This window comes from Tachysurus fulvidraco, chromosome 20 (genome assembly GCF_022655615.1).
Source record: "Tachysurus fulvidraco isolate hzauxx_2018 chromosome 20, HZAU_PFXX_2.0, whole genome shotgun sequence".
NCBI classification, from domain to species: Eukaryota; Metazoa; Chordata; class Actinopteri; order Siluriformes; family Bagridae; genus Tachysurus; species Tachysurus fulvidraco.
Window position 1 is genome coordinate 9,521 of NC_062537.1, and position 14,779 is coordinate 24,299.

Sequence of the window (14,779 nt, forward strand, 5' to 3'; positions counted from 1 at the left end):
GTGTGTGTGTGTGTGTGTGTGTTTCATTATATAAATGTTCATTTTGAAGTTGCAGAATCAAATGAAGGACAATTATGAGAAGACTTAATTAAAATAAGTAAAATTTGTGACTATGTTGCATAAAATGTTTAAATGTTAATGTTGGCTATCATCGACAGTAATGACAACATGGTCCGACTTCAGAATGAAGCACAGAGACAACAATTCAGTTCCAGTGCAAAAAAAAGTAAATACAGATCTCGTCTGATCACAGAAGCTAAGCAGAATCGGGCATTCATTTACTTTACTGTTTGAATTCTGTAACAACATCATCTTAATATTCATACGCTGTAGATAATGTTTTGATAGATTTAAACAGTTTAAAATCACTGTACAAGTGACCTGATTAAACTCTCTAAAACCATTTAGTCAGGGTGCTCACCTCTTCTCTGTAGGCCGTCTCATCGTTGTCGGTGATCAGGCCTATCACCGTTGTACAGTCGTGTGTATACACTCCTGTATTCCCTGTATACACATGTCTGTACAGCCACACACAGCTCCAACGTCATCGTCAAATTCGCTGATGATACAACGGTGATAGTCCTGATCACCGACAACGATGAGACGGCCTACAGAGAAGAGGTGAGCACCCTGACTACAGTAAATGGTGTCAGAAGAACCACCTCTCACTAAACGTTGACAAGACCAAGGAGCTGGTGGTAGATTTCAGAAGACAGAGCAGAGAACACAGACCCATCACCATCGACAAGACACCTGTGGAGCAGCTTTAAGTTTCTGGGTGTTAACATCAGTGAGGATCTCACCTGGTCCAAACACACTGACGCAGTGCTGAAGAAGGCACACCAACGCCTCTTCTTCCTGAGACGGCTGAGGAAGTTTGGAATGAGCCCCAGAATCCTCAGAACATTCTACACCTGCACTATAGAGAGCATCCTGACGGGCTGCATCACTGCCTGGTTTGGAAACAGCACCGCTGGCAACCGTAAAACCCTGAAAAGGGTCGTACGAACTGCCAGCCACATTGTTGGAGGTGAGCTTCCCTCCCTCCAGGACATCTACAACAGGCGGTGTATAAAAAAAGCTCGGAGGATCACTAATGACACTGCATTCATACTGCATCTATACACACTGGACTATATACACGCACTGCATTTAATTTAATATAATAATCTATCTGACAATAAGCTATCGGTACCACAGGACATTTCTGTATCTGTACAGTCTGGTGCACCTTACATGTTACATATATTACATGTATATAATACGTATACGTATATATATTATTTATATTTATACTTATACATACATATATATATACATACACATATATAATTCATACTGTATATAATTCATACTGGCACATGTGCTGTGGTGATGTGACAATAAAGGTGACTTGACTTGACTTGACTTGCCCCTGTCCACCACCCACATCTATTAAAAATGCTCCTGTATAATTGTTCAAACTGACTTCAGCAGGCTAACTACCTTTATAGTCACTATGATGTTGTGTAAATGAAATGATTAGTGAAGTTCTCTAGGTAGACAACATACATCTGTCACCAAGCCCTTTATCACCAGATCTGACTAATCACTAGTCTAAGTAGGATTTAGTGTAAATCCAGTAGTCAGGGTTGTGAAAAGTGACTTTTTAATGGACTTGAATATTAGATTGTGGAAATAAACTAAATTCTCATTATCTAAGCTCATCAACTCCTTTCAGGATTTTAGTATGGAATTTAAACTGACAGCTATGGTCGCTAGCAGGTTAGCTAACATTAGGCTAAGGATTATATTTACATTTAATTCTTCTTCTTCTTTTTCTTTTTCTTATTATTATTATTATTATTATTATTATTATTATTATTATTATGTTTGCATTTTTAAAACCTACACTTCAATAGACTTATTTACTTCAGTTACACATAATACATTAATAATACACTTAATTATATTCTGCATTAGTTACATTATTTTTAGTCTATTGGTTTATTTATTTTATTACAACTTTGAATAAATATATTTTATTATAATAACAAAGATAATTTGGTTGGGCTTTTTTAATTATATTGATTAGTTTATAAAACATTATGTAAAGGTGAAAAATGTTTTGCAGATACACAGTTTTGTTGGTTTTGATGAGTTTGAACAATAGAAGAATTCATGAAGTTTGAAAGCTGAGTTTATTTAATGCTTTTCCATAATACAAAGTAGTGAAAGGTGATTCAGTCACATAGACTGTTGTTGTTCTAACTGTGTGAAGAGGTTTGTAAATGTGAACACAGTAATCATAAATACATGTCACTAACTGTAAAAGAAATTGTACATAAGAAAATACAACAATCCTTTTCCTCCATCTGCTGGTAAAATGATGTTATGACATGAAGCAATGTGTCTAATCTGTTAACGCTTTTATCATTTTCATTTTATCAGCTGTAAAACACAAAATATTACAGAATCTATTACAGAATCTATAACGTTTATAGTCTAAATGTGCTATATTGTCTCCAACACTGAGTTTTAGACTGAGATTAGTGTCATTCACAAAGAAAGCTCACTGAAATCAAAATTAAACAAAAATACATATATAGCTAGATATATAGATATACAAATATATAGAGAGCGAAAGAAACATTTTTTTTTTTAATTATGCTTTTTTGTAAGTTTTTGTAAGTTGATGAAGATTAGTTTATTAACTTTATATCTTTAAGACACGTAAAACACCAACATTTGCACATCAGTCCCTGTACTGGGTTTTAGTTGAAAAACTTAAATGTAAGAAATGTTTTCAACTAAAGTTATGATTACAAAGAACTTTTCAAATGTGTTAAATTGATTGTATTAACCCTCTGGAGTCAATGAACGCGTATACAAGTTTTGTGGCATAATCTCTTGTTAAGGCCGAAATGAACTTAAATTGCACTTTCAGTGTCGATCGTACAGATAAAAGCAATACATCAATCGAATCTGTAAAGGGTTTACTTTTATTTGTATACACACATAATAACAACAAAACATTGTGCTTCTGTAGAATAAAGAAAATAAACAGAGTGTGTTCTCTGCCATCTCGGTCTCGGTCACCAATCTTCACAGACACATAAATAAAACAACCCGAATCTCAGCGAATACTTGCCTCAAATACAAGATAAATATATGCATAGAAAGCTTTTTAAATAAAAAAAATTCAAGTCAAAAACAAATATTATATATACTATTATACTATAAAATATACTATTTTTATGTAATCCGTAAGAACGTAAGGAGAGATCCGGTTTCTCCTGTTTCGCCTAATTATAGCTAATGTGTTCCCACATCCCTCTGAGCGCGCTGTTCATATGCAAATTAACTGAGGTGATTGGGGTAATCACATACATGCCCCCGAGACACAGGAATGACTCAGTACATGAAATCCGGACCTGTGCTTGGAAATGCCAGGCATGATGTTCACTTGTGTGTTCAGCTGAAAAGGAACTGTTTCCTAGAGTGACACAAAGATGTATAACTGTTTAATTCTGGGTACGATGTGACAGAGTAGGTTAGTGGGGCTTCTACAAACCTTACACCCTTTTTTATCTTGCACTTCCTGTTGACCCTTTTTTGTTGCACAGTTTTGTCCTGATTGTGTCGTCTGTGTTATTACTAACTTGTAAAGTGATTTTGTGTGATAGTTAAATATTCTAAATAAACTACAAACAAAAAATATTCACATTTATTTTGTCCTCACATTCTTTCTTGTAACTCCTCTCTCAGTCACACACTCACCTGTAAGGCTCATTATGCAGCTCATTATGCAGCTCATTATGCAGCTCATTATGCGGGCCTTTGTCTTCTCAGGTGTGAATCACACTAATATGCATGATAGTTGATGCCTACTCGCATTTGCCCTTTACAAACAAAAAGTGTCTTAGAAAATTTAAATAAATATATTGTTTTCTGTGAGCGAGTAAACAAGATGATTTTCACAAATTTTTGAAGCAAAAACGTCTAGACTACAAGTTCTCAAAAGTCCTGTGTGAACCGATGTTCTGTATGTGTTTTATGGCCTTATTCACGTGATTTACTAAAGTTTCATTTTTCACTAACCACGCATATAAACATTGTTTTCTCAAAAACACAATCATGTACATACATGGTGCTCACATATTATTGTAGTCCAGTTGTGCTGATTACAGTGATTTACTTACTTTACTTACATCTTCAACATTTCTCTGAGCAGCGCCATTGTTCCTCCGTGCCTCAAGACTACCACCATTGTCCCCTCCCAAAGAAGTGTCCTTGCCTCAATGACTATCTTCTGTCGCACTCCACAACCATAGTTATGAAGTGCTTTGAGAAAGCTCTTCAGAGGCACATCAAGACTCAGTTACCACCTTCACTGGACCCCTACAGTTCTCGTATCATCAAACCGCTCCACAGACGATGCCATTACCACGGCCCTCCACTTAGCCCTCACCCGCCTGGACAATAAAGACACTTATGTACGAATGCTGTTCATAGACTTTAGTCCGCATTCAATACAGTCATCCTCAGCACCTGATTGTGAACCTGAGCCTACTGGGACTATAACACCCTCCCTCTGCAATGGATCCTGGACTTTCTGACTGGGAGACCTCAGTCAGTCCGGATCGGGACAAAAGCATCTCTAGCAGTACCACACTGATACACTGGAGCTCAGCAAGCTGCGTGCTCTCAAGTCCACTGCTGTTCACTCTGCTGACTCACGACTGTGCAGCAATGCCAAAGATTGAACCATATCATCAAGTTTGTTGATGACACGCCATTGTGGGTCTCATTAGCACAAGAACGACGAGGTTTCAGACAGGTTGTTGGTTCTTACACCAATAACACTGTCTCTTGAATGTTGATAAAACTAAAGAGATGGTTGTTGACTTCAGAAGAGCACAGAGCGGACCACTCTCCGCTGAACATCAACAGGTCATCTGTAGAGATCATCAAGAGCACCAAATTTTCTTGGTGTTCATCTAGCGGTGAACCTCACCTGGTCACTCAACACCAGCTCCATCACCAAGGAAAGCCCAGCAGCGTCTCTAATTCCTACGAAGCATGAGAAAGGCACATCTCCCTCCCCCATCCTGACCATGTTCTACAGAGGGACCATTGAGAGCATCCTGAGCAGCTGCATCACTGTCTGGTTTGGGAACTGCATCATCTCGGATCACAAAACCCTGCAGCGGATAGTGAGGACAGCTGAAAAGATCATTAGAGTCTCTCTTACCTCTGTCATGGGACACTTTCACCACACGCTGCCATCCAGAAAGCAACAGCATTGTGGATGACTCCACACACACCTCACACACACTCTTCACCCTCCTGCCATCTGGAAAAAGGTCCCGAAGCATTTGGGCCCCTCATGACCAGACTGTGTAACAGTTTCTTCCCACAAGCCATCAGACTTCTCAATAACTGAACTGTACTGAGCACAACACACACACACTGGTGATGGGAAGTTTGGTTCTTTTCTGCGAACCAGTTCTTTCAGACATTTCGATTTAATGAACCAGTTCAAAAATCCAGTTTCACCAGTTCTTTTACTCCTGACGTAATGAAGTAATTCACAATGATGTAATTGAGTCACCTTTGCGGGTCCGAGTCCACCTTGTTGAGTATGAGTCAAGACCAAGTCCTTAAACATCGAGTCCAAGTCTGATGACCGAGGTCCAAAAGGGACCGAGTTGGACTACAAGTCCGAGTTCCTTAAAGGCAGAGTCAAGTCCGCCCGAGTCCAGAAAGTAATTAATGAAAAAGATTATAAATTGGTATTGTAAATGTTTACATTCTATAATATTTTAACCTTTCAACCCATTAACCAATGGCAATATAAAAATGTATAAAAAATACCACTATTACATCTTGTCATTGCCATTGAACATTTTTATTTTATTTCAACAGAACTAGTTCCTACCAAAAAGGTTTCAAAGAAAAGAAGGGTATATGTAAGAACTTTTTATTGTATTACAAGTGCATGAAAATACAAATTAACCCGTTTTATTATTGTATCATATAATATTGCTGACATTTCACTTATTTAATGCCTCTCCCCCACATTTAAATAGGCTGAGGAAATACTCAGACTAGAGTTTAAATCTATCAGCTAGTCATAACAACAAACTTAAGCTTTATTACGGTGCTTAATCAACAACAAACTCCTTTCTGAACACAGCTCTCTGGTCTTGTAACATGAGTTGTAATGAACACTGAACATGAAATGTACCATAGTGCACAGTCAAGCACTAAACCAGGGCCATATTGCTTTTCAAGGGCTGTGACCATTTTATGAGTTAAGCGTGCACAATGTGGTCTCACGATGAGGCCACCTTTGCTAAAGACATGCTCTACTGGTGCAGAGGATGCTGGAATAGACAGCACTTTTACAACCAGAGAGTAAAGCTGTGGGAATCTCTCCCTGTTTGTCGACCAAAATTCAAGTGCTGTATTTGGCTCAGGTGCTTGTGGGCTCGATAGCAAGCTAAGAAGTCGAGGGGCATTTGCCAGAGGAGAATCTGAGGTTTCATCAGCATCACCTCCAGAATGCAGCTTGTCTGCTGTGGCCTCAAGTTTGAATTATGGTTGAACTGGTCCTTTTTCCCATTTTGCTCAACCATTTTGGTTCTCACAAAGATCCCAGAGAATCCTCTTTAAAAGTGATTGCCGAAGGGCTGTGGCTAGTGGCCGGCCAATGACTTCGGACTCTGATATTTGGAGCCAGATGAGTGTTTAAATCACGTACAGTGGGGACCACCATACTAATAGTGACCATTTTCTCACCCTCTGTTGCTTCCGCAAAAGGAAAGAGAACAGAATCTGAATCCTTCTGTTGATTCCATCTCACGAACTGAAAAAGAACATGTTGAAAGTCTGAACTGCAAATTTGTGTGAGATCCCTATGATCAAGTGCTGTAAGGGCTGTAGCTGCCTGTAGCTGCAGGAATTGATCTGTCCCAAATGTAGCCTCAATCGTCTTTAAATATAGTACTTGTGTGAAGTAATGAGGTAATTTTTGCTGAAGAAAAGGCCTTGGCTTCTTCATTCCATCAAGTACAACTAATTGCAACTAACCACCATGATAGTCTCGTCTTCCCAGGTCACATCCTCCAAAGACTCTATCATCTAAGTTTTCCTCTTCTGACACTGCCATCACTGTTTCGCTCTTCCTGTGGTAGCTTGACTTTGAATGCACATGTCACGATCAGCGCACACCCAACGCCCACTGAACAACAAACACCGAGAAGCCTCTCCAGAATACTAGCTCTCCAGACTACACCTCCCAGAATCCACCACTGACTCTGATTGCTCCACTACCTGTTCCCCATCAACCACTTCCCTATAAAGACTGAACGTGAACTTGACACCAGTGCGAAAGTCTCGACTTGCTTCTGCAGTCATCCGAGCGGTTTCCCGATTGTCTGTTCTGATTGTTTTGATTTGTTTTCTGTTGCCTGGTTCTCATGATTCTTTACTGCCTGCCCTGACCTCCAGCCTGTTCTTCGACTCGGACCTGCCTATCTCTGACATTGTGTTTGCCGTGCTAGACCCTGCCTGTCTGTTCTGCCTTATTTAAATAAACTCTGAAAATGGATCCTTACGACTCTGCTTCGTTACAGCACACTTCATATTGGCTGCATTGTCAGTAATAATGTACCTGACTATACTTGCTATGTTATATTCATCAATGATCTCGTCAAATGCCATGGCTATGTTGTCTCCACTGTGTCTGCCACAAAACCTCCTACAGTCTAAAAGAAAGGACTCCAGCTGATTTCCATCTTGGTTTAAGCCTTGGGCTGTAACACCGAAGAAGGACCGCATGTTGTCAGCATTTATGGACACAGATGAATCTTTCACCTGATCAACCAACAAAGGAATGTGTTTTTCAGTGATTGTTTTTCTTGCAATGGGGGTGTATTTGTTGTCCATTACTTTAGAGAAATGCCTGAAATGCTGATTTTCAACAATTGACAAAGGTAAAGTGCAGCCCAATGAGGAGATCCTAATAGATGGCATTATTGTCTTGGAGAAAATTGCATCATAAAGTTTGCACTGCTTGTTTGGTCAATTCTGGTCTTGCAAATCCTGCAATGCTGCGGCTGTTGGTCTGTTGGATGCTGCTGCCGGGTCTTGGTACTCTCTTATTCTGGGAAAGAAAGAACATTTTTAACAATACTTACTAATTCAAAACAGAAGGTACATGCGAAACAAGGCGGTATTTGCTAATGTGCCTAAAACTTTTTTGTTTTTTGCAAAGTTTTGCTTCAATCTATTTTACTTAGTTATTGCCAATTCAGATCACATTAAGTAATTGATAGAAATAATTACATTACATTAAGAGCAAATCATTTTAAATTTAAAAGGACTATATTTTTCAGTCCCTGCATTTCTGTGGTGATATGTCATTTCCTTACTAAATGTAAAAAACAAATCTCAATCAGCAGGGTTTATATTATTTCCCACATTAAGATACATTTAACATTTTGTAAAATTAAAGACTGGAAACACCAAATGCTAATGTTTAGGGGTGGGCGATACTAAAATCTTATTTCACAATAATTGTTTTCTCAAGTAGGTTTAAGTAGCATTCAAGTAAAAATAAATACTACTGGAATTAAATAAAGCAATTAAATGTAAAATAAAACAGACTTCATTGTATGACATGCACATTGATTCTCATTACATTTAATAAAGTTAGTTATCAGTAGAGTGAGTGAGTGATATATTTAGTGTCATATCACCCAGCCCTAACAATGTTATTTGGATTTAAATTGGTATAAAAGTTATAATAAGTAACTTTACCTTTCTTTATGTTTTCTCTGAACATGTCGGTAGAAATTTGAAGTCGTGCCAGAAACATCAGTAAGAGTAGTTTTGCAATATTTGCAATCCGCAGAGTGCTTCTTTTTAACGGATGTCTTGCAAATAAATTGTTTATGATTTTTGTAAGCAAAACAAATTTTGCTGACTTTGAATGCATCGTCCTAGCCACACATTGATATCCAGTGAGTGATGTGTGTGTTTCGTCTGCAATCATAAGATGATGCTACTGCTACCTGTCGGTGTGGTGCAGTTAAATGACAAACGGGGAGACATTAATTAATTTCTCATCTCAATTTTATGCTGGTTTTATTGTTACACATGACACGGACTCGACTGTACTCAAAATATTTTCTGAGTCCAAAATGTTCAAGTCCATGTCAAGTCCGAGTAAAAATTCACCCGAGTGCGTGCCAAGTTCATTCAAAATTGGACTCGAGTCCGAGTTCGAGTACCCCAACTCAAGTGATATGGGCTCTTATTGTCATCTACCCTCTCCGGTGTCTCCATCTTACTCCCCCTCTCCGTCGGTTCGGCAGGTTCCATCGACACGGTCGGTTCCGTCGACCCGGTCGGTTCGGCAGGTTCCTTCGATCCGGTCGGTTCGGCAGGTTCTGTCGACCCGGTCGGTTCCGTCGACCCGGTCGGTTCGGCAGGTTCCGTCGACCCGGTCGGTTCCGTCGACCCGGTCGGTTCGGCAGGTTCCGTCGACCCGGTCGGTTCCGTCGACCCGGTCGGTTCCGTCGACCCGGTCTGTTCCGTCGACCCGGTCGGTTCTGGCCGGTTCCTTCGGACCCGGTCGGTTCGGCAGGTTCCGTCGACCCGGTCGGTTTCCGGCGACCCGGCTGTGGTCCAGCTGGTGCGGCTGAGGGATGCCGGCCGGACCGAAGCCGGACCTCATCGGGGTTATCCCGCCAGTTGTGGAAGACCAGCCCGTTAGCACGGACCTCACCGAGCTCGCCAGTAGGGTAGCCATGGGAACTGGCTCAATCACGGGTGTGCACGGGACTGTCGGGCGGAGGCACTGTGGAGCATTCGGGCGTCCGTGGCTGATTCCACTCTGTGGCCCACGGACCCCGATGCTTGCTGCCCCCCCCCCCAAAAATACTTACGGCCGGCTTCCGTCTCTACACTGCTCACGCTCACGCGTGGACCCGTCCAGGAGCAACGCCAAGTTGACGAACTCTGAGAATGTTTTTATCTCTCGAGTAGACGGCATCAGATACCGCAGGATGTCCTTTAGTCCGTACTTAAAAATGTCCTTGAGTGCCTTCTCCCCAAAGTTGAACCTCGTTGCACAGGTCCAAGAATACCTCCGTGTATTCCTCAACTGGGGCGTCCTCCTGACGTAGACAAAACAGGATTTCTGCTGATCCATGTGGTTGGTCGTTCTGTCACGATGTGACACGGTGAGACAAAGGCGATTGAGGATCCAAGTGCAGTTTAAGGATTTAATAAACAAAACACAAACCAACAGTAGGCAGGCAAAACAGATCGGGACACTGAACAGGAACAGAGAACGACACAGACCAAATACAAGCACAAACACAAACAACGACCAACCACCGGGAAGTGAACAGACAGAGTAGATATAGTGGACAGGAGCCAATAACAAAGCAGAGATGATTAGAGACAAAGACAAGACACCTGGGGGAAGAGATGGAATGTGATTAGTGTCCATGGTGAGCAATGAGTGGGCGGAGCAAAACAATTAATACCAGAGAGAGACGGCAGACAGAAACAAGGGGGAAAACACAGACACATTACAAAAAAACAGCATTGACCAGCATGGAATTCATGCTGGTTTTTGTCGTTTTTGGCTTAATGACATATGTAAAGCAGCACTGCCATCTTTCCCTACTTTACAAAACAGATTGGATGGAAATCTGAGGTGGACAGGACATGACTGAACAATGGGGGACTGGAGTTCAAAGTCATGGTCAAGTTACCTTCATGTTCTCTTTAGTGTATAATTTAAAAATGGTTACGGATTCATCAGGACAGGTTTGGAAATCTGCAACACTACTAAATAAAGAATACGCTTAATGGATTTATGTCCTGAATTTACACAAATCAGTCTATAATAATGCCATGTAATGATACTGAAGACATGCAGGTGCAGTAAAAGGGTGTTTTATTTAAAGAGAAAGCAGACAAATCCAAATCATGAATCAAAATTGAAATACAGGAAACAGGCAGAAGTCAGGCGATCTACAGATGAGTAATTGCTTTTACAATTCAGCTGGTCATTGATTTCAGCTCAGCATTCGATTAAATTTGTCCACAAACGCTGACTAATTACTGCAAGAAAAACTCACATCTATCCAAAGATATTGTGACTGGTATCAGAGTCAATAAGCGAAGTAATCCAAACTTGGGAATCCTGTGACCTCAGGTACGATAATAAGGGAGTTAACCAAGCTAAAGGCAGTAGTGAGGTTTTAATTCACAGACATACTACTGCTTCATCAGATTCAGCAACAAACACATCAAGTTTGCTAATGGCAGAATGGTGATAGGTCAGAGTGGTAGCTTACCAGTAAAGGCAATGAATCTCATGAAGCATACAGGATGGAGCTACAGAACTGAATCACGACTTCTCCCTCAATGCTGACAAGCCAAAGAAGGTAATTAAAGTATAATGCTATTTGACATGTTTTTAAATGCAGATAAATTTATACCTACTACAAGAAAAGCCTGACGCTTCTCCATCCATCCATCCATCCATCTTCTACCGCTTATCCGGGGGCAGCAGTCTAAGCAGGGACACCCAGACTTCCCTCTCCCCAGACACTTCCTCCAGCTCTTCCAGGGGAATACCGAGGCGTTCCCAGGCCAGCTGAGAGACATAGTCCCTCCAGCGTGTCCTAGGTCTTCCCCCGGGGCCTCCTCCCGGTTGGACATGCCCGGAACACCTCCCCAGGGAGGCGTCCAGGAGGCATCCGAAACAAATGCTCTAGCCACCTCAGCTGACTCTTCTCGATGTGGAGGAGCAGCGGCTCTACTCTGAGCTCCTCCCGAGAGCTCCTTCCGCCGCCTGTTTCCGGGATCTCGTCCTGTCGGTCATGACCCAAAGCTCATGACCCACAGGTGAGGGTAGGAACGTAGATCGACCGGTAAATAGAGAGCTTCGCCTTGTGGCTCAGCTCTTTCTTCACCACAACAGATCGGTATATCGACCGCATCACTGCAGAAGATACACCAATCTGCCTGTCGATCTCCCGCTCCATCCTTCCCTCACTCCTGAACGAGACCCCAAGATACTTAAACTCCTCCACTTGAGGCAGGAGCTCTCCAACAACCTGGAGGGGGCAAGCCACCCTTTTCCGACTGAGAACCATGGCCTCGGACTTGGAGGTGCTGATTCTCATCCCCGCCGCTTCACACTCGGCTGCAAACCGTCCCAGTGCACGCTGAAGGTTCTGATTTGAGGAAGCCAGCAGGACAACATCATCTGCAAAAAGCAGAGACGAAATCCTGTGGTCCCCAAGCCGGACTCCCTCCAACCCCATACTGCACCTAGAAATCCTGTCCATATAAGTAATGAACAGGACCGGTGACAAAGGGCAGCCCTGCCGGAGTCCAACATGCACCGGAAACAAGTCTGACTTACTCCTGAAGCTTCTGCACCTACCTATTTAATTTCCTATTATGGGCATCCCTTTTTGTCATTGTTATTAAAAAAATGTGCTCAAGAGAGCTTTACTTCCTTGTTCTTGTCACATTTGTCACTCCGTCTTTCATGACAGATGTCTTGTGGATCAATCCTCTCTTACAGCTTCAATGAGTAAGTTTCCTCATTTCTTTTCTTGCTATTGTCCACTGTATATGATTTCTACTGATTACATGTTAACTTTATGAGTTTGGATTATTATGAACGTTCTTACTTATATTAATTATGTTGTATTGTTATTACTGTTAAGCTCCTGCTGCCATAATGTTGTTTTTGAATATAAATAGAGTTCTATTTTGACTCCTTAAGCTTTGCTGAACTTATGAACTTGTTGTGATCTCAATCTGTCATTTCCCAGACTGGGCTTGCTCATGCATACTTTAAGCTTTAGTTCCTCTATTCCCACTAAAGGTTACTCCCTTTTCCCATTAGATCCTCGACCTCAGAGTCAGCAGGTTCGTCCAGCTGGTCAAATGGTCTGGCTCTCTCGCCCTTCTCCATACAAGAAGCCAGTTCCTGCTGAGGTCATAACTGGCTATCGTTGCTTTCAACTATTTCACATCAGCCTTGACTTTCTAAGTTCCTGGAACACCTCTGTTCTCCTGAATTCCCTGAACTCCCTTTCAGGCTATCTCACATTGTGAAAGGCGCCTCTTACTTACACTTCCTCCACCCAAACCTCCCTGTCTGACCTTGTGGACCAGAGAACTCAAAGTGAATGCTGTCCTTCTGCTGAACCTTGCTGCCCTGAGCTCGGAACTCCTGCTTCTCCTCCACGTCCCTCATCCCCTCCGTTTGCATACATTTGCCCTATTTCTCCCTTTTTACCATCTTCCCCCTCTAATTCTGAACCTGGATCCCCAGCCTATACTCCTTCTTCTCCCTCTCCTAGGCCGTGGTCCCCAGAATACACCCCTACTTCTCCTAGACCTGATAGCTCCGGGTGTCTTTATTTTTACTAAGTTCATGATTATAATAAACTTCTCTTCCTTGTTTACCTCCTGGCTCAGGTGTGGTTATTTATGTACTTGTTATATATTACCTTAAAAACTATTATAACATCTGGGGCCTATTCCTATGTGTCTTATGACACCAATCATAATATTTTTATGGCATAATGCTTTACTTTTGGGGTATGCCTGAGATCAAAATATTTTTTCACAACACTAAAAGTCACAAAAAAGAGCAATTATGCAACTTGATCTCTGTTTAAATCGAGGATGTACAAAGATTTTATGACATGCTTCCTTTGTGTTTAACACACCATGAACATTACAGAACATAACACTTGTACTTCACTTACATGCAGGATAAAGACATTTGAAGCACATGTTCTGATGGCATTATAACTGAGTTTAAATGCTGTTTATTAACTACCGATCTGCTGAACAAAGAGCTGTCACATTTTATTACTTTATAACAACACAAAAACAGTAATAATAAATTAGATGTTTTCCACTGAACGTGTGTGTGTGTGTGTGTGTGTGTGTGTGTGTGTGTGTGTGTGTGTGTGTGTGATCCTGCACACCACCTACATGCGACATCATCTCACTCCTCACACTGTGTAAGGCAGAATACTGTGCAAGTGCCGGGCAAATTCTATTCTATTAATCAGAGATAATAGTTCAAGTGAACTTTTCCTAAGTTGCAGAGAAGAACCCAGCAGAATCCTGTGGAATATCAAACTTCTTAATTCAATACACTTTAAAGTGCGAAGTCAGTCTGTCCTGACCTAAGTCTGAACAGAGTGAGTTAGTTGGGTGTAAGGTCTATCACACTATCCAGTGTGAATCAATCAGAGTTAATACACATGTCCTTCAGGTAAACCTTCTGAACACACACATGTACAAAGTTTTTATATGCTTCCTTTATGTTTAACACACCATGAACATTATATAACAAAACACTTAAACTTCACTTAATAAAAAGCAGTAGAGGCAGATGAAGAATTTTCTCTTTAACATCAGCAGCTCAGTGTGTTAGATGAAGGATAAAGACATTTGAAGCACATGTTCTGATGGCACTATAACTGAGCTTAAAAGCTCTTTATTAACTACCGACCTGCTGAACACAGAGCTGTCACATTTTATTACTTTAAAGCAACACAATAACAGTAATAATAAATTAGATGTGTTTTCCACTGAATATGTGTGTGTGTGTGTGTGTGTGTGTGTGTGTGTGTGTGTGTGTGTGTGTGTGTGTGAGATCCTGCACACCACCTACATGTGACATCTCACTCCTCGCACAACTGCTGCACTGTAGTCCCCACTGTTGTGGACTGTA